Source organism: Hypanus sabinus, chromosome 6, assembly GCF_030144855.1.
Source record: "Hypanus sabinus isolate sHypSab1 chromosome 6, sHypSab1.hap1, whole genome shotgun sequence".
NCBI classification, from domain to species: Eukaryota; Metazoa; Chordata; class Chondrichthyes; order Myliobatiformes; family Dasyatidae; genus Hypanus; species Hypanus sabinus.
Genome location: NC_082711.1, coordinates 127,499,651 through 127,519,900, shown reverse-complemented (window position 1 = coordinate 127,519,900; position 20,250 = coordinate 127,499,651). Strand labels below are relative to the sequence as shown.

Sequence of the window (20,250 nt, the reverse complement as noted above, 5' to 3'; positions counted from 1 at the left end):
TGCCTCTCATCGTATTGTGCACCTCTATCAGGTCACCTTTCATCCTCTGCCTCTCCAAGGAGAAAAGGGTGAGTTCACTCAATCTATTCTCATAATCTATCCTTTGCACCATTTCTATGGTTCTCACATCCTTCCAGGAATGAGGTGACTAGAACTGAGCACAGTACTCCAAGTGGGATCTGACCAGGGTCCTATATAGCTGCAACATTACCTTTCAGCTCTTAATCTCAATCCTATGATTGATGAAGGCCAATGCACTGTATGCCTTCTTAACCACAGAGTCAACCTGCGCAGGAGCTTTGTGTGTCCTGTGGACTCGGACCCCAAGATCCCTCTGATCCTCCACACTGCCAAGAGTCTTACCATTAATACTATATTCTACCATCATACTTGACCTACCAAAATTAACCACTTCACACTTATCTGGGTTGAACTCCATCTGCCACTTCTCAGCCCAGTTTTACATCCTATCAATGTCCCATTGTAACCTCTGACAGCCCTCCACACTATCCACAACACCCCCAACCTTTGTGTCTTCAGCAAATTTACTAACCCATCCCTCCACTTACTCATCCAGATCATTTATAAAAATCACGAAGAGAAGGGGTCCCAGAACAGATCCCTGAGGCACTCCACTGGTCGCCGACCTCCATGCAGAATATGACCCGTCTACAACCACTCTTTGCCTTCTGTGGGCAAGCCAGTTCTGGATGCACAAAGCAATGTCCCCTTGGATCCCATGCCTCCTTACTTTCTCAATAAGCCTTGCATGGGGTACCTTATCAAATGGCTTGCTGAAATCCATATACACTACATCTACTGCTCTACCTTCAACAACATGTTTAGTCACATCCTCAAAAAATTCAATCAGGCTCGTAAGGCACAACCTGCCCTTGACAAAGCCATGCTGACTATTCCTAATCATACGACACCTCTCGGGATCTTTTCCATCAACTTACCAACCACTGAAGTAAAATTCACTGGTCTATAATTTCCTGGGCTATCTCTAATCCCTTTCTTGAATAAGGGAACAACGTCTGCAACCCTCCAATCCCCATTGATGATACAAAGATCATTGCCAGAGGCTCAGCAATCTCTTCCCTCACCTCCAACAGTAGCCTGGGGTACATCTCTTCCGGTTCCAGAGACTTGTCCAATAGTTTCTACTCACATTTTAATTGCCAACAATGTAATCCCACTCCCTTTGTACTATTATGACCATTATGTATTTGTTTTAGAAAAATTCAAAAAAAAGATTGAAAAAGAAAGAAAGAAAGAAAACCGCAAGGCATTCTACAAGTATGTGATGAGCAAGAGGATAAGACGTGAGAATAGGACCAATCAAGTGTGACAGTGGGAAAGTGTGCATGGAACTGGAGGAGATAGCAGAGGTACTTAATGAGTTCTTTGCTTCAGTATTCACTACAGAAAAGGATCTTGGGGATTGTAGGGATGATTTACAGTGGACTGAAATGCTTGAGCATTTAGATATTAAGAAAGAGGATGTGCTGGAGCTTTTGGAAAGCATTAAGTTGGATAAGTTAACAAGACCAGACGAGATGTATCCCAGACTACTGTGGAGGCGAGGGAGGAGATTGCTGAGCCTCTGGCGATGATCTTTGCATCATCAACGGCGATGGGACAGGTTTCGGATGATTGGAGGGTTGCAGATATTGTTCCCTCAAGGCTGATTTATACTTGTGCATCACATCTACGCCATAGATAGCACATACCCTACGCTGTACCTTACGCTGTAGGGTGACGTGCACCTCTCCAGAAAAGTTACTCGTGAGTCGCGGCAACGCAGACCGCAACAACTGTGATTGGTCTGCTTAGTAGAATCACATTTTCTCCTACCCATTTCCTGTTGCTTCTTCTCCGCCACGTCTGTAGGCTGTGCGTACACTGATACGAAATAGATGAATCAAATCGTCAAATCTATCTGCCGACATGCAAAAATGTTTGAAATGCATTTCCTCGTCCATGTCTCTCACGAAGAAACTCAACACAGTAGCATAGAAACACCACCACCAACTAGCATTTTGGCGCACAACAACGCATGCTCGCAACAGTGTAGAGTGACACAAAAGTGAAAATCAGGGTTACGATGTAGGCTGCGGCATGTCCAGTACACACAAGTATAAATCAGCATTTATCCGAGAAAGGGAGTAGAGATAGCCCAGGAAATTATAGACCTGTGAGTCTTACTTCAGTGGTCAGTAAGTTGATGGAGAAGATCCTGAGAGGCAGGATTTATGAACATTTGGAGAGGCATAATATGATTAGGGATAGTCAGCTTGGTTTTGTCAAAAGGCAGGTCGTGCCTTCCTAGCCTGATTGGATTTTTTGAGGATGTGACTAAGCGTGAGAGTAAGCATTCAACACGGACTAGAAGGGCCGAGATGGCTTGTTTCCGTGATGTAATTGTTATATGGTTATATGGACTAAACACATTGATGAAGGTAGAGCAGTAGATGTAGTGTATATGGATTTCAGCAAGGCATTTGATAAGGTACCCCATGCAAGGCTTATTGAGAAAGTAAGGAGGCATGGGATCCAAGGGGGCATCGCTTTGTGGATCCAGAACTGGCTTGCCCACAGAAGGCAAACAGTGGTTGTAGACGGGTCATATTCTGCATGGAGGTCAGTGACCAGTGGTGTGCCTCAGGGATCTGTTCTGAAACCCCTACTCTTCAATAGAGTTCAACCCAGGTAAATGTGAGGTGGTTCATTTTGGTAGGTCAAATATGATGGCAGAACATAGTGTTAATGGTAAGACTCTTAGCAGTGTGGAGGATCAGACGGATCTTGGGGTCCGAGTCCATAGGACACACAAAGCTGCTGCGCAGGTTGACTCTGTGGTTAAGAAGGCATACAGTGTATTGGCCTTCATCAATCATGGGATTGAGATTAAGAGCCGAGAGGTAATGTTGCAGCTATATAGAACACTGGTCAGATCCCACTTGGAGTACTGTGCTCCGTTCTAGTCACCTCACTCCTGGAAGGATGTGAGAACCATAGAAAGGGTGCAAAGGATAGATTATGAGAATAGATTGAGTGAACTCACCCTTTTCTCCTTACAGAAGCGGAGGATGAGAGATGTCCTGATAGAGGTGTACAATATGATGAGAGGCATTGATCATGTCAACAGACAGAGGCTTTTACCCAGGGCTGAAATGGCTAGCCCTGGGAAAAAGTTTTAAAGTGCTTGTAAGTAAGTACAGAGGAGATGTCAGGGGTAAGTTAGTTTTTTTTTAATATAAACACAGAGAGTGGTGAGCTTGTGGAATGGGCTGCCGGTGAGAGTGGTGGAGGCGGATACATAGAACATAGAATAGTACAGCACTGTACAGGCCCTTCGGCCCACAATCTTGTGCCAACACTTAAACCCTGCCTCCCATATAACCCCCCACCTGAAATTCCTCCATATACCTGTCTGGTAGTCTCTTAAACTTCACTAGTGTATCTGCCTTCACCACTGACTCAGGCAGTGCATTCCACACACCAACCACTCTCTGAGTAAAAAACCTTCCTCTAATATCCCCCTTGAATTTCCCTCCCATTACCTTAAAGCCATGTCCTCTTGTACTGAGCAGTGGTGCCCTGGGGAAGAGGTGCTGGCTGTCCACTCTATCTATTCCTCTTAACATCTTGTACACCTCTATCATGTCTCCTCTCATCCTCCTCCTCTCCAAAGAGTAAAGCCCGAGCTCCCTTAATTTCTGATCATAATGCATACTCTCTAAACCAGGCAGCATCCTGGTAAATCTCCTCTGTACCTTTTCCAATGCTTCCACATCCTTCCTATAGTGAGGCGACCAGAACTGGACACAGTACTCCAAGTGTGGCCTAACTAGAGTTTTATAGAGCTATATCATTACATCGCGACTCTTCAACTCTATCCCTTGACTTATGAAGGCTAACACTCCATAAGCTTTAACTACCCTATCTACCTGTGAGGCAAGTTTCAGGGATCTGTGGACATATACTCCCAGATCCCTCTGCTCCTCCGCACTACCAAGTATTCTGCCATTTACTTTGTACTCTGCCTTGGAACTTGTCCTTCCAAGGTGTACCACCTCACACTTCTCTCGGTTGAACCGCATCTGCCACTTCTCAGCCCACTTCTGTATCCTATCAATGTCTCTCTGCAATCTTTGACAATCCTCTACACTATCCACAACATCACCAACCTTTGTGTCGTCTGCAAACTTGCCAACACAACCTTCCACCCCCACATCCAGGTCGTTAATAAAATTCATGAAAAGTAGAGGTCCCAGAACTGATCCTTGTGGGACACCACTAGTCACAACCCTCCAATCTGAATGTACTCCCTCCACCACAACCCTCTGCTTTCTGTCGGTGAGCCAATTCTGAATCCACCTGGCAAAACTTCCCTGGATCCCATGCCTTCTGACTTTCTGAATAACCCTACCGTGTGGAATCTTGTCAAATGCCTAACTAAAGTCCATGTAGATCATATCCACTGCACTACCCTCATCTATATGCCTGGTCACCTCCTCAAAGAACTCTGTCAGGCTTGTTAGACACGATCTGCCCTTCACAAAGCCATGCTGACTGTCCCTGATCAGACCATGATTCTCTAAGTACCCATAGATCCTATCTCTAAGAATCTTTTCCAACAGCTTTCCCACCACAGACGTAAGGCTCACTGGTCGATAATTACCCGGACTATCCCTGCTACCTTTTTTGAACAAGGGGACAACATTCGCCTCCCTCCAAACCTCCGGTACCATTCTCATGGACAACGAGGACATAAAGATCCTAGCCAGAGGCTCAGCAATCTTTTCCCTTGCCTTGTGGAGCAGCCTGGGGAATATTCCGTCAGGCCCCAGGCTGGAAAAAAAACATGTGGCCCCTTTAATAACTGGTAGAACCTCATTTAGTAGCAATAACTTCCACCACACATTTCCTGTAGCTGCTGATCAGACATACACAATGGCGAATAGGAATTTTAGACCATTCCTCCATACAAACTGTTCCAGTTCATCGATGTATCTGAGATACCTTACATTAACAGCCACAGGTCATGCCACAGCATCTCAATTGAATTAAGCTCTGGGCTATGACTTGGCCATTCCAAAACACAAATTTTCTTATTTTTAAACCATTTACTCTTGTGTTTCAGAACATTATCTTTTTGCATCATCCAGGTGACAGGCCGTTACCCTGACATTCTCCAGCATCTCCAACACCATCACACTGAGCCAATGTGAGAAGAACCCTGTGCAGGGTCAACCCACAGAAGGCTGCTGGACCAGACAACATCCCTGGTAGAGTGCTCAGAGGATGTGCAGACCAGCTAGCAGATGTCCTCACTGACATCTTCAACATCTCCCTGAGCAGCACCACCATTCCAACGTGTTTCAAGGCCGCCACCATCGTCCCCGTGCGGATGAAGTCTTCAGTGTTCTGCCTAAATGACTACCGTCCCGTTGCACTCACATCCATCATCATGAAGTGTTTCAAAAGGCTCATCATGAGGCATATCAAGACCCTGCTGCCCCCCTCACTGGACCCCCTGCAGTTTGCATACCGTCCCAACCGCTCAACAGACAACACCATTGCCATCACCCTCCACCTGGCCCTAACCCATCTGGACAAAAAAGACACATACGTTCAGATGCTGTTCATAGACTTCAGTTCAGCATTCAACACAATCATCCCTCAGAAGCTGATTGGAAAGCTGAGCCGACTGGGCCTGAACACCCCCCTCTGCAAATGGATCCTAGACTTCCTGACTGGGAGACCTCAGTCAGTCCGGATCGGGAGCAGCATCTCCAACACCATCACACTGAGCACGAGGGCCCCCCCGGGCTGTGTGCTCAGTCCGCTGCTGTTCACTCTGCTGACCCACAACTGTGCTGCAACACACAGCTTGAACCACATCATAAAGTTCACCGATGACACGACCGTGGTGGGTCTCATCAGCAAGAACAACGAGTCAGCTTACAGAGAGGAGGTGCAGTGGCTAACGGACTGGTGCAAAGCCAACAACCTGTCTATGAATGTGAACAAACAAAAGAGATGGTTGTTGACTTCAGGAGGGCACGGAGCAACCACTCCCCTCAGAACATCAACGGCTCCTCGGTAGAGATCGTAAAGAGCACCAAATTTCTTGGTGTTCACCTAGCGGAGAATCTCACCTGGTCCCTCAACACCAGCTCCATAGCAAAGAAAGCCCAGCAGCGTCTCTACTTTCTGCGAAGGCTGAGGGAAGTCCATCTCCCACCCCCCATCCTCATCACATTCTACAGGGGTTGTATTGAGAGCATCCTGAGCAGCTGCATCACTGACTGGTTCGGAAATTGTACCATCTCGGATCGCAAGACCCTGCAGTGGATAGTGAGGTCAGCTGAGAAGATCATCTTCCTGCCATTATGAACATTTACACTACACGCTGCATCCGTAAAGCAAACAGCATTATGAAGGACCCCACGCACCCTCATATGACTCTTCTCCCTCCTACTGTTTGGGAAAAGGCACCAAAGCATTCAGGCTCTCATAACCAGACTATTTAACAGTTTCTTCGCCCAAGCTATCAGACTCCTCAATACCCAAAGCCTGGACTGACACCTTACTGCCCTATTGTCTTGGTTATTATTTATTGTAATGCCTGTTTTGTGAACTTTATGCAGTCCTGGGTAAATCTGTAGTCTAGTGTAGTTTTTTTCTGTGTTGTTTTTTACATAGTTCAGACTAGTTTTTGTACTGTCATGTAACAATATGGTCCTAAAAAAAATGTCTCATTTTTATTATATACTGTACCAGCAGTTATGGTCAAAATGACAATAAAAGTGACTTGACTTGACTTAAAAATGTCTTGATACAATTTTGAATTAATTTTTCCCTCAACGTTTGCAAGCTGTCCAGACCCTGAGGTAATAAAACAGCCCCAAACCATGATGCTTCTTCCACCATGCTTCACAGTTGGGATGAGGTTTTGATGTTGGTGTGCAGTGCCTTTTTTCCTCCAAACATAGCAGTGTGCATTTCTGCCAAAAAGCTCAACTTTGTCTCATCTGTCCATAGAACATTGTCCCAGAAGCTTTCTGGAACATCCAGGTAGTCTTTTGCAAACTTCAGGTGTGCAGCAATGCTTTGAATAAAGCAGGAAGCTAAGTACACATCTCTGCAGTGCTCCTGTGCTGATGGTTATTGTGGAGGAGATGTTTCTGCTAACCTGAACTGACCGGGGTCTACAAGTGAGGAAATCCAGGATCCAATTGTATAAGAGGTTATTGAAGCCTAGGTTGCGGAGTTTACTGATTAGTTCTGAGGGGATGATAGTGTTAAATGCCGAGCTGTAATTGATAAAGGGCATCCTGATATACGCCTCTCTGCTGTCCAGATGTTCCAGGGTTGTGTGAAGAGCCAATAAGATGGTATCTGCTGTAGATCTGTTACGTCAGTTGTCAAATTAGAGCAGATCCAAGTCAACATTCAAACAGCAGCTGATATGCTTCAACACTAGCCTCTCAAAATACTTCATCACCATGGATGTTAGTGCCATACACTCCCCATATTCCCAGCCCACCTTGCAGAAACTTCCTGAGATTGAGGGAAATCCAGCCCAAGGAGATCCAACTGAGAGCTGTTGTGACCCCACCTGATCCAAATGTCAGGATCCCCAGGTGTGCCCATCAATTCGGAGACATCAATTATCTTTACATCCCATATCACTCATGTCCAGTTTAAGCTCCCCTCTAAACTGCATCCACCCTTGCCCTATTCTAAACATTTCCAGCCCTCACCCCTCTCTAAATTCCCCCATTCCAAACATCTCCCCCACCTGATTCTAAACATCCACACAACCCCACTCCTCCCTAAACTCCTTTGCCCCTTCTTCTTGCTCCATTCAAAACATTTCCCACATCCTGTTCTGCACTAAACATCCCCTCTCCCTAAACACCCCCCACCCCTACCCCTCCCTGAACACTCCCTAAATATACACTACCCCTCCTTAAATGTACCCAGCTCTATCCCATTCTAAACATCTCCACCCCCTGCCCATTTCTAACCCTCCCCCCCACCCACGTCCCATTCTTATTCAACAGCTTGAATCTATTGCTTCTCAGGGATGTGGCAATGTGGGACTCAGTGGATCAAGTAGCCTGAGCAAAGGACAAGGGGTCGTGGAGGAGGCATCAAACAAACACAGCACACGGATAGGATCCTGCAATCAAATTAGGTCACAGTAGGAACAGACTATTGATGTACAGAGAAACAACAGCAGTCACAACAGAGAGATCAAAGCAATTCCATACAACCACACACTCCTACACTCCAGCCCCTGGTGTCCAAAGCAATGTGGAGTACATGACCTTATTTAATGTTGTTAGGCTTCTGAATGTTCAGTGACACTGGCAGGAAATCCCATCATTGAACAAAATCTCCACCTCTTTCCAACACTGGGTGAGACCATAACCTGTCACTCTTTTTGCCAAGTTTCTGCTCTCATCTGATGCTTTGCCAATAAAGACTGACAGATTAGAACGTAAGAGCAGGAGTAGACCATCTGGCCCATACAGCCTGCCCCACCATTCAATAAGATCATGGCTGATCTGTCCATAAGCTCAACTGCATCTACCTGCCTTTTCCCCATAGCCCTTAAATCCCTTACTATGTAAAAACCCATCTAACTGGATCTTAAATGTATTTAGTGAAGAAGCCTCAAATGCTTCCCTGGGCAGAGAATTCCACAGATTCACCACCATTCTCCTCATCTCCATCCTAAATCTTTTCTCCTGAATCTTGAGGCAATGTCCCCTAGTTCTAGTCTCACCTGCAAATGGAAACAACTTTCCTACTTCTACCTTATCTATCCCTTTCAAAATTTTGTATGTTTCTATAAGATCCCCTCTCATTCTTCTGAACTCCAGAGAGTATAGTCCCAGGCGACTCAAACTCTCCTCACAGGTTAACCCCTTCATCTCTGGAATCAACCTGGTGAACCTCCTCTGCACTGCCTCCAAAATCAGTATATCCTTCCTTGAGTATGGAGACCAGAACTGCACACAGTACTCCAGGTGTGGCCTCACCAGTACCCTGTATAGTTGTAGCATGACCTCCCTGCTCTTGAATTCAATCCCTCTAGAAATGAAGGCCAACATTCTGTTTGTCTTCTTAATAACTTGTTGTACCTGCAAGCCAACTTTTTGTGATTCATGCACAAGTACTCTCAAGTTCCTCTGCACAACAGCATGCTGCAATCTTTCACTATTTAAATAATAATCTGCTCTTTTATTATTCCTTCCAAAGTGGATGATCTCACATTTACCAGTGTTGTATTCCATCTGCCAGACCTTGGCCCACTCACTTAACCTATCTATATCCCTCTCCAGACTCTCCACATCCTCTGTACAATTTGCTTTTCCACTCAGTTTAGTGTCATCAGCAAATTTTGCTACGCTACAGTCAGTCCCGTCTTCGAAATCATCAATGTAAATGGTAAACAGCTGTGGGCCCAGCACTGACCCCTGTGGCACCCCACTCACCACTGACTGCTAACGGGAGAAACACCCATTTATACCAACTCTCTGCCTTCTATTGGTTAACCAATCCACTATCCATGCCAATTCACTTCCTCCGACTCCATGCATTTATAAGTCTCTTATCCAACGCCTTCTGGAAATCCATCTGGAATGAGTCTGTCAAGGCTCAAAGAACTAAAGACTGATCCACACAAACAAGAAAACCTTGTAGAGACACACATTTAAAATAAATAAATTTTGTTTGGCTGGGATCCAGTTTCAAGCGATCATCAAGTTGCAGTGGTCCTAGAGAGAGGAATGAGGGAAAAGAAATGACTATTAGGGTGATTGAACATAACACTTTGTGATAGAAGTGATTGACACAGAGAGCCGCAAGCAATCAGCATTTCCACTGTCATGGACAGTGTGAGGGTGCAGCAACAAGCCCAGCAATGGACTGCCGAAGAGTCCTGAACTCCCACCCCATCATGTAAAAGACAGAGAAACTCACAAACTGAAGGTGGTTGAAGTCCTACATTTCCTTTGGCCATCCTGGTCAAGCAAAGTTTTCTATACGTGTGGCGGCAGACGCTGGGTGTCCGAGAGCTCCTGCACACATTCTGTACACAGCATTACATGGTCACCTGCTGCAGCACAAAATAGAGAGAACTTTCAGTTCTGGACAGACATAGACAAGCAACATCAGAGCAATCCACAAACACACCATGTGGAGCAGGTGCTGAGAACACATCATTCCTGCAAGCCCACTGCGCAGTGATGGTGCCAATCTGAGTGGTAACACTATGAGCACTGGCTGTGCTTTCTGTTCAGGGCTTCACACTAATTACCAGGGTTACCCACAGCCCTCTATTTTTCTAAGCTCCATGTACCTATCCAAAAGTCTCTCTCTCCCTGTCATATCCACCTCCACCACCATTGCCGGCAGCCCATTCCACACACTCACCACTCTCTGAATAAAAAACTTACCCTGACATCTCCTCTGTACCTACTCCCCAGCTCCTTAAACCTGTGTCCTCTTGTGGCAACCACTTCAGCCCTGGAAAAAAGCCTCTGGCTATCCACATGATCAATGCCTCCCATCATCTTATACACCTCTATCAGGTCACCTCTCATCCTCCATCGCTCCCAGGAGAAAAGGCCGAGTTCACTTAACCTGTTTTCATAAGGCATGCTGCCCAATCCAGGCAACATCCTCGTAAATCTCCTCTGCACCCTTTCTATGGTTTCCACATCCTTCCTGTAGTGAGGCAACCAGAACTGAGCACAGTACTCCAAGTGGGGTCTGACCAGGGTCCTATATACCTGCAACATTACCTCTCAGCTCCTAAATTTAATTCCACGATTAATGAAAGCCAATACATCATACGCCTTCTTAACCACAGAGTCAACATGTGCAGCTGCTTTGAGCGTCCTTTGGATTCAGACCCCAAGATCCCTCTGATCCTCCACACTGTCAAGCGTCTTACCATTAATACTATATTCTGCCATCATATTTGACCTACCAAAATGAACCACTTCACACTTATCTGGGTTGAACTCCATCTGCCACTTCTCAGCCCAGTTTTACATCCTATCAATGTCCCGCTGTAACCTCTGACAGCCCTCCACACTATCCACAACACCCTCAACCTTTGAGTCATCAGCAAATTTACTAACCCATCCCTGCACTTCCTCATCCAGGTCATTTATAAAAATCACCAAGTGCAAGGGTCCCAGAACAGATCCCTGAGGCACACCACTGGTCACTGACCTCCATGCAGAATATGACCCGTCTACAACCACTCTTTGCCTTCCATGGGTAAGCTAGTTCTGGAATCACAAAGCAAGATCCCCTTGGATCCCATGCCTCCTTACTTTCTCAATAAACCTTGCACTGGATACCTTATCAAATGCCTTGCTGAAATCCATATACACTGCATCTACGGTTCCACCTTCATCAATGTGTTTAGTCGCATCCTCAAATAAGGAAACAACATCTGCAACCCTCCAATCCTCCAGAACCTCTCCTGTCCTCATTGATGATGCAAAGATCATCGCCGGAGGCTCAGCAGTCTCCTCCCTTGTTTCCCACGGTAGCCTGGGGTACATCCTGTCCGGTCCTGGTGACTTATCCAACTTGATGCTTTCCAAAAGCTCCAAAACATCCTCTTCCGTAATATCTACATTCTCAAGCTTTTCAGTCCTTTTCCACAGTGAATACTGAAGCAAAGTACTCATTAGGTACCTCTGCTATCTCCTCCAGTTCTATACACACTTTTACATTGTCACACTTGATTGGTCCTATTCTCTCACATCTTATCCTCCTGCTCTTCACATACTTGTAGAATGCCTTGGGGCTTTCCTTAATCCTGTCCACCAAGGCCTTCTCATGGCCCCTTCTGACTCTCCTAACTTCACTCTTAAGGTCCTTCCTGCTAGCCTTATAATCTTCTAGATCTTTATCATTACCTCGTTTTTTGAACCTTTCGTAAGCTCTTCTTTTCTTCTTGACTAGATTTAGAACCATATAATTATAGAACATTACAGCACAGAAACAGGCCTTTTGGCCCTTCTTGGCTGTGCCGAACCATTTTTCTGCCTAGTCCCACTGACCTGCACCTGGACCATATCCCTCCATACTCCTTTCATCCATGTACCTGTCCAAGTTTTTCTTAAATGTTAAAAATGAGCCCGTATTTACCACTTCATCTGGCAGCTCATTCCACACTCCCACCACTCTCTGCGTGAAGAAGCCCCCCCCCCCCCCCCAATGTTGCCTTTAAACTTTTTCCCTTCACCCTTAACCGTATGCTCAGTGGAAAAAGCCTGCCTGCATTCACTCTATCTATACCCATCATAATTTTATATATCTCTATCAAATCTCCCCTCATTCTTCTATGCTCCAGGGAATAAAGTCCTAACCTATTCAACCTTTCTCTATAACTCAGTTTCTCAAGTCCCGGCAACATCCTTGCAAACCTTCTCTGCACTCTTTCAACCTTATTAGTATCCTTCCTGTAATTAGGTGACCAAAATTGCTCACAATACTCCAAATTCGGCCTCACCATTGCATTAATTTACAACAGCCTTTGTACACCATAGCTCCTGTACCTTACCATTCTTTCCCTGTCTCACTGGAATGTACCTATGCAGAATTGCACGCAAATATCCCCTGAACATCTGCCACATTTCTTCCCTATGTTTCTCTGAGAACATATGTTTTTAATTAATGCTTCCAAGTTCCTGCCTGATAGCCTCACATTTCTTCTTACTCCATTTAAACGTTTCCCTAACTTGTCTTTTCCTATCTCTCTCCAATGCTATGGTAAAGGAGATAGAATTGTGATCACTATCTCCAAAATGCTCTCCCACTGAGAGACCTGATATCTGACCAGGCTCATTTCCCAATACCAGAATAAATGCAGCCTCTTCTCTTGTAGGCTTATCTCCATACTGTGTCAAGAAACCTTCCTGAACACACCAAACAAACTCCATCCCATCTCAACCCCTCACTCTAGGAAGATGCCAATCAATATTTGGGAAATTAAAATTTCCCACCACAACAACCCTGCTATTACACTTTTGCAGAATCTATCTCCCTATCTGCTCTTCAATGTCCCTGTTACTATTGGGTGGGCAGTTAGCATTCCTATCCCTGCACCCTTCAAGTCTCTGTAATGGCCACAACATCATAGCTCCAAGTGCTGATCCATGCTCTAAGCTCATCCGCTTTGTTCATAATACTCCTTGCATTAAAATAGACACATCTCAAACCATCGGTCTGAGCGTGTCCCTTCTCTATCACCTGCTTTGTGCACTGTCTCCAAGCTTTCTCTATTTATGAGCCAACCTCCCTTTCCTCCGTCACTTCAGTTCAGTTCCCACCCCCAGCAATTTTAGTTTAAACTCTCTCCAATAGCCTTAGCAAACCTCCCCGCCAGGATATTGGTCCCCTTGGGATTCAAGTGCAACCCGTCCTTTTTTGTTCAGGTCACACCTGCCCCAAAAGAGGTTCCAATGATCCAGAAATCTGAATCCCTGCCCCCTGCTCCAATCCCTCAACCACGCATTTATCCTCCATCTCACTCTATTCCTATACTCACTGTCACTTGACACAGGTAGTAATCCCTTTGAGGTCCTGCTTCTCAACTTCCTTCCTAACTCCCTGTAGTCTGTTTTCAGGACCTCCTCCCTTTTCCTACCTATATCATCGGTACCAATATGTACCATAACCTCTGGCTGTTCTCCTTCGCTCTTCAAGATATCATGGACGCAATCAGAAACATCCCGGACCCTGGCACCTGGGAGGCAAACTACCATCCGTGTTTCTTTCCTGCGTCCACAGAATTGCCTGTCTAACCCCCTAACTATAGAGTCCCCTATCACTGCTGCCATCCTCTTCCTTTCCCTCCCCTTCTGAGCCACAGGGTCTGACTCTGTGCCAAAGGCACGACTACTGTTGCTTCCCTCAGGTAGTCTGTATCCCCCAACAGTACCAATCTGGTGCAGATGTGGCTGCCTGGGAGACTGGGAGTTTCCAGGACTTCCCAGACCTGACACCGAGCACAGAAAACCTTCTTCCCAACATATCACCTTATCTGCTTGCATGACTGCTTTTCAACCAGTTATAGACAATAGACAATAGACAATAGGTGCAGAAGTAGACCATTCGGCCCCTTGAGTCTGCACCGCCATTCTGAGATCATGGCTGATCATACACTATCAATACCCAGTCCCTGCCTTGTCCCCATATCCCTTGATTCCCCTATCCATCAGATATCTATCTAGCTCCTTCTTGAAAGCATCCAGAGAATTGGCCTCCACCGTCTTCCGAGGCAGTGCATTCCACACCTCCACAACTCTCTGGGAGAAGAAGCTCTTCCTCAACTCTGTTTTAAATAACTGACCTCTTATTCTCAATCCATGCCCTCTGGTACTGGACTCTCCCAACATCTGGAACATATTTCCTGCCTCAATCCTATCAAATCCTTTAATTATCTTAAACGTTTCAATCAGATCCCCTCTCAATCTCCTCAATTCCAGCGTGTACAAGCCCAATCTCTCCAATCTCTCTGCGTAAGACAGCCCTGCCATCCCAGGAATCAACCTAGTGAATCTACGCTGCACTTCCTCAATTGCCAGAATGTCCTTCCTTAAACCTGGAGACCAAAACTGTACACAATATTCCAGGTGTGGTCTCACCAGGGCCCTGTACAAATGCAAAAGAACATCCTTGCTCTTGTATTCAATTCCCCTTGTAACAAAGGCCAACATTCCATTTGCCCTCTTTACTGCCTGTTGCACTTGCTCATTCACCTTCATTGACTGGTGAACTAGGACTCCTAGGTCTCTTTGCATTTCTCCCTTACCTAACTCGACACCATTCAGACAATACTCTGCCCTCTTGTTCCTGCTTCCAAAGTGGATAACTTCACATTTATTCACATTGAATGACATCTGCCAAGTATCTGCCCACTCACTCAGCCTATCCAAGTCTCCCTGTATTCTCCTAACGTCCTCTTCGCATGTCACAATGCCACCCAGTTTAGTATCGTCAGCAAACTTGCTGATATAGCTTTCAATGCCCTCATCTAAATCATTGACATAAATAGTGAAGAGCTGTGGTCCCAATACAGAGTCCTGTGGTACCCCACTAGTCACCTCCAGCCAGTCCGAGAAACACCCATTCACTGCTACCCTTTGCTTTCTATCTGCCAACCAGTTTTCTATCCATGTTGAAACCCTGCCCCCAATGCCATGAGCTCTGATTTTACTCACCAATCTCCTATGTGGCACCTTATCGAATGCCTTCTGAAAATCTAGGTACACAACATCCACTGGCTTACCCTCGTCTAACATCCTTGTTACACCCTCAAAAAACTCCAACAGATTAGTCAAGCATGATTTGCCCTTGGTAAATCCATGCTGGCTCGGCCTAATCCTATTTCTGCCATCTAGATGTGCCACTATTTCGTCCTTAATAACGGATTCAAGCATCTTCCCCACGACTGACATTAGGCGATAGTTCTCCGTTTTCTCCTTCCCTCCCTTCTTGAAAAGTGGGACAACATTAGCCACTCTCCAATCTTCAGGAACTGATCCTGAATCTAAGGAACATTGGAAAATGATCACCAATGCATCCGCAATTTCCTGAGCCACCTCTTTTAGAACCCTCGGATGCAGACCATCTGGACCCGGGGATTTATTAGCCTTCAGTCCTACCAGTCTAGTCATCACAGTTTCTTTCCTAATGTCAATCTGTCTCAATTCCTCTGATATCTTATGACCCTGGCCCATCCATACATCTGGGAGATTGCTTGTGTCCTCCCTGGTGAAGACAGATCTAAAGTATGCATTAAATTCTGTTGCCATTTCCCTGTTTCCCATAACAATTTCTCCCAATTCATTCTTCAAGGGGCCAACATTGTTCTTAACTATCTTCTTTCTCTTCACATAGCTAAAAAAGCTTTTGCTATCCCCTTTTATATTCCTGGCTAGACTGAGCTCATACCTGATTTTTTCTCTTCGTATTGCTTTTTTAGTTAAGATCTGCTGTTCCTTAAAACTTTCCCAATCATCTGTATGGACTTGGACTTTATGTACTTTGGTGCTCTTACTTGACCTCACAAAAGTACAACATCTCACTTTTGCTCAGCTTAAACCATCTCCCATGGTGTAGATTATGCTCCATTTTATGTTGTTGTGTGGCCAGAATATCTCTAGGTGATTGGTCACTGGCACATGGCAGGCACATTGCTGCTGGACAATGTAAACATTGTCAGTCCCACACCCTCTAACATGTCAAAGGGTGCACAGGAGTGCCATCAAATACTGCCACCTACACAGCAACACATTCAGGACTTACTCCGAACAATTACATTTGAAGAAACTTTACTAGTATTTAATTATCCTAAACACCTCAGTCAAACCAGATCTCAGTTCAAGACTCATACTTTATTCTGTCCTGAGAGAATGAACAGATCGCCCTATTGTTGTAAATACAGTCCTTAAATTCTAGGATAATTCTGATGAATTTCTTTTGCACAACTCCAGATTCTGCCTGGTGGCACTGTCCAGTTAGGCCCAAATGAATTTTATTCATTTTAAATGTTATTGGAATCACAGAAATGTGTGTTAAATGTACAGCTCATTTGGGTAACAAAGGATCCACAAAAATCACAACACAATAACCACACATCTGTAGTATGACATCAAAAGCACACAAGACTGATAAAATTAACTGCTACAGGTGGAAAGGAAACTAGCTCCGTTGACGGTATTAACAAATAAACGCTGGACTTTTTGATTTATTGATACACATAGGAGCATTTTCATTTGAAAAGGGTGTCTGTAAGTCAGGTATGCATATCCCTCTATATCTCTGAAGCTTTAATGAAATGTAATAAAATGCATCACCAGCAGAGTGACTGCACATCTCATAAAAGTCTGATTGCTTCTGAAACACCCTTGCAGCAACCCAACACAACATAAAACTCTTAACTCAGCACTAAATCAGTTCAGTCAGCACAGATAACGTAAGAAACCCTTGTATGCTGACACTTGCCAGCTAATCAAATCCTCGCAAAATAACCTCAACAACTATAGCAAGAAAGTAAAACAAGTTTGAACACAGAGGGTTAAAAATCACCAAAGCTGGTGAGAATACAGAAAATGATTGCCCCCCACTGTGGCATGAATGCTTCATTAGGAGGGTGACCTTCCCTTAATGGGTCTCTCTGTTGTGGTCAGGACTCAATGAAACTTGATACACCAGCCAACCACTCCCTGATCATGGGTTTCAGTACACTTGTACTTCCACAAATTAGATGCAAACTGAGTTTACACTTCCTCATTAGTTATGTCCTGCCCCAGATATTAACTTCATTTCTTTCCTCTTTCACAATGGTTCCATTCCTCACTCCGGATCCAGACACTGTCACATGAACAGAACTCACTTCGACAGTCTCTGTTGCAATTCCCTAGGACCATCCCACTCTTTCCCTACTGGCACAAGATAGCAACAGGTTCAGCACTTGGGCCTCTGTCTCTTGGGACATACATTCCATCAAAGACTCTCTACCCTGCTCTCACAATACTCTTGGTCTTTCCTCCCCACCAGTTCTGTAGCCCATCAACTTACTCCAGCACCCACAGGTCCCCATTCAGTCTGAACTGAAGGATGCCATCTCTGCTCTGGTCTTTCCAGAGCCAGTAATGAGCTGACTGGTTTCAATGATCCAGTGTGGTTTCATTAACTGGGGTTTACATTAGTGATGTTGGTAGGAGATTCCTGGCCCAATATACAGGCCCATCTTATGACCATGGACAATTCAGTAGCACTTCTTCCTCCAGCTGCCTGTGTCTTGCCAACTGATCCCCATGGCCTCCACCCTCTTTGCTGGGTCTCCTGAATATGTACCAGGTTAAAACTGGCTAAGCACAGGAGATCCTATTAAATGTGAAGATTGTGAAAATAGTCAGGAACAGAGGGTATAACTGAGAAGTGGAATAACAGAGCAACTAACAGAAACTGAGGGTCTGTCTGTCTTCCCTCATAGAAACTTCCCAGGGTGAGTTAGTGTTAGAAAAGCAAAAGTGGAAGTCTTGATGGTCTACTTGCCCATGGACTAAAGGAAGAAGCCCAAGAAATAGTGGATAAATTGATGGTATTCTTAAATTCTTCAGACTGGATCAATTCTACAGATTGGAGAGTTACTAATGCAACCTCCACCAAAGAGAAACAAAAACCTGGAAATTCCAGACCTGTACCTGAAAAGGCAGAATATAAGAATCTGCTATAGAACAAAGCTTTTGAAAAGCATTAACAGGATTGGTCAAGGTGATGGGACATCATTCTTAACAAACTGACTGCAATTTTGAGAATTTGCTGTAATTAGGATATATGAAGAAAAGAAGATGGTGTGGAGTATCTGGACTTACAAAACTGCAGTGCATGACTGGAAGTGATATACTGGTGTGGACTGAGGATTGGTTGACAGATTACAAAGACGTGTGTACTTTACAGGTGGCAGGAAGTGAACAGTTCCATACCTCGGGTTCAGTGCTGGAGACCAGCTAATCATAGATCACAGCAGTGATTTGTATTTTCAAGATATCCAAGTTTGCAGATGACACAAAGCTAGGCAAACAGTTTGTGATTAGCAAATGCATGGCAGATGCAGTTTAGTTTCAGACCTACTTTGGTTCAATAACACGTTCCCTGAATGGAGATAGAATGTGTAAAGGGAAGATGTAATAACACAGGAGTCCTTGTACATTAGTGGCTAAAAGCCTGCAGGTACAGTGGGTGGCTTTGAAGCTAAATATTGGTCTTCAATTCAGGATCATTTGTATAAAGGAGTACGGAATTTACTCCTACTGCACCTGTACTAAATCTTAGTCTGGATTGAGTTTTGCCCACTTGGGCTTCTGGTCAATGGAAGGATATTTGTGCAATGGAGTGAAGGTTTGTGCAACTTGCAGTGAAGGTTAATTAGACCGATTCCCGAGATGTCGGCACTGAGATGGGCGGGGGTGGCACAAGCCGCCCAATTTTACGGGAGTTCAGTACATCCAGAATCCTGTCAGGTTGCAGCAGGGGTGTGGAGAGAAGGCAGTGGTCAGGTCAAGGCTACACCGGGGGCCGGGTGTTTCTAGGACAGATCCCGGTTGTTCGTGCGTGAAATACAAGGGACAGCGATGTCTTCGATAAGCAGCGACAGACCAACTGCCGGCACTTCACCGGACTGAGCCACCCTCCCAGGCCGGGTAACGGGGGTGGGGGGAAAGCCCACTGGGTGGAGTCTGGGGGAAGGGTGGAAGAACGATCTTTATGTGCATAATACATGAACAGTGGGTTCCCGACTCCCACACACAGGGGAGGGAATGGGGGCTCTCATACAACTGGAGGTAGAGGGGCTCGGTGCGAGGATTGGTCACGGATTAAATTAACAGTAGATCCGCGGGGAATTTTCGCCCCGACCTGCAGCGAGGGATCTTTTCCCAACTCCGACATCAGCCTCGCAGGAGGGAAACCGGCTGAAAACGCTCTCTGCCCGGAATGGAAACACTCACTGACTGTCTGCCACACGAACTCGAATCAGACGGCGGCTACACCGGTCCGGACCACCCGCTGGGGGAAGGGGGAGCGGGCAGTGGTTTCCCGATATGAATAGCCGGTAGCAGGATTTACCGCGTTCAGTGCCAAGTGTTGGCTCCCGATGAGTCCGCGGGCCCAACCCCGGCGACCGTTCCCTCCAGCCTCGGAGAAGAGGCGGATCTGCGATGGGAACATCAGGTCGCTCTCTCAACCGCAGCCCTTTGTACCCACCTCCCCGGCGCCCACTCTCCTCGCTGGACCCCAGACCCACCTCCCGCCGTTCTTCGCATCCCTGATGCCGGGATCTCGGGACGACACCGAATGACCGCCAGTATCCTACCAATCAGTATCTCGGGAGCCGCTCCTTTCCTATTGGTTTTAAGCTATAGATGGACATGTGATCTGACCAATGAAGAGACAGCCTGGCCATTGGAAATTACATAACCATGTTTGCATCCTCTGTGTCGGTAACCGTGAAGAGCGGAGGTTGTCCCATCTTCAGAACTGATCATCTGGGAAAGGGGAGACCCCTACCGCCTCCAACCGTTCCAAACCCCCTGTTCTCAACTGTCCCCGGAGTCGATTGCTGGGGAAAGGAGACCCGTTCGCCCCAGGTCTGCTCCCCCTGGCTCTGCCAGGGTCCCGCGCCGCTCGGTC

At 45.8% G+C, this 20,250-nt stretch overlaps 1 protein-coding gene across 2 annotated transcripts in view; it reads right to left on the bottom strand.

Moving 5' to 3' along the window:
* Positions 1 to 19,906, bottom strand: part of LOC132395817 (SH2B adapter protein 2) — a 155,111-nt gene extending 135,205 nt beyond the window's left edge. The window contains exons 1-2 of one of the 2 annotated variants that reach the window (XM_059972902.1): positions 19,865 to 19,906; positions 10,006 to 10,141 (exon numbers count right to left, since the gene is read on the bottom strand). The gene's annotated coding sequence lies outside the window, so the exon portion shown is untranslated. Of the gene's footprint in view, positions 1 to 10,005; positions 10,142 to 19,686; positions 19,799 to 19,864 lie in introns of those variants that run through there. The other variant, XM_059972900.1, reaches the window with a different exon arrangement.
* Positions 19,907 to 20,250: the final 344 nt, after the last annotated feature.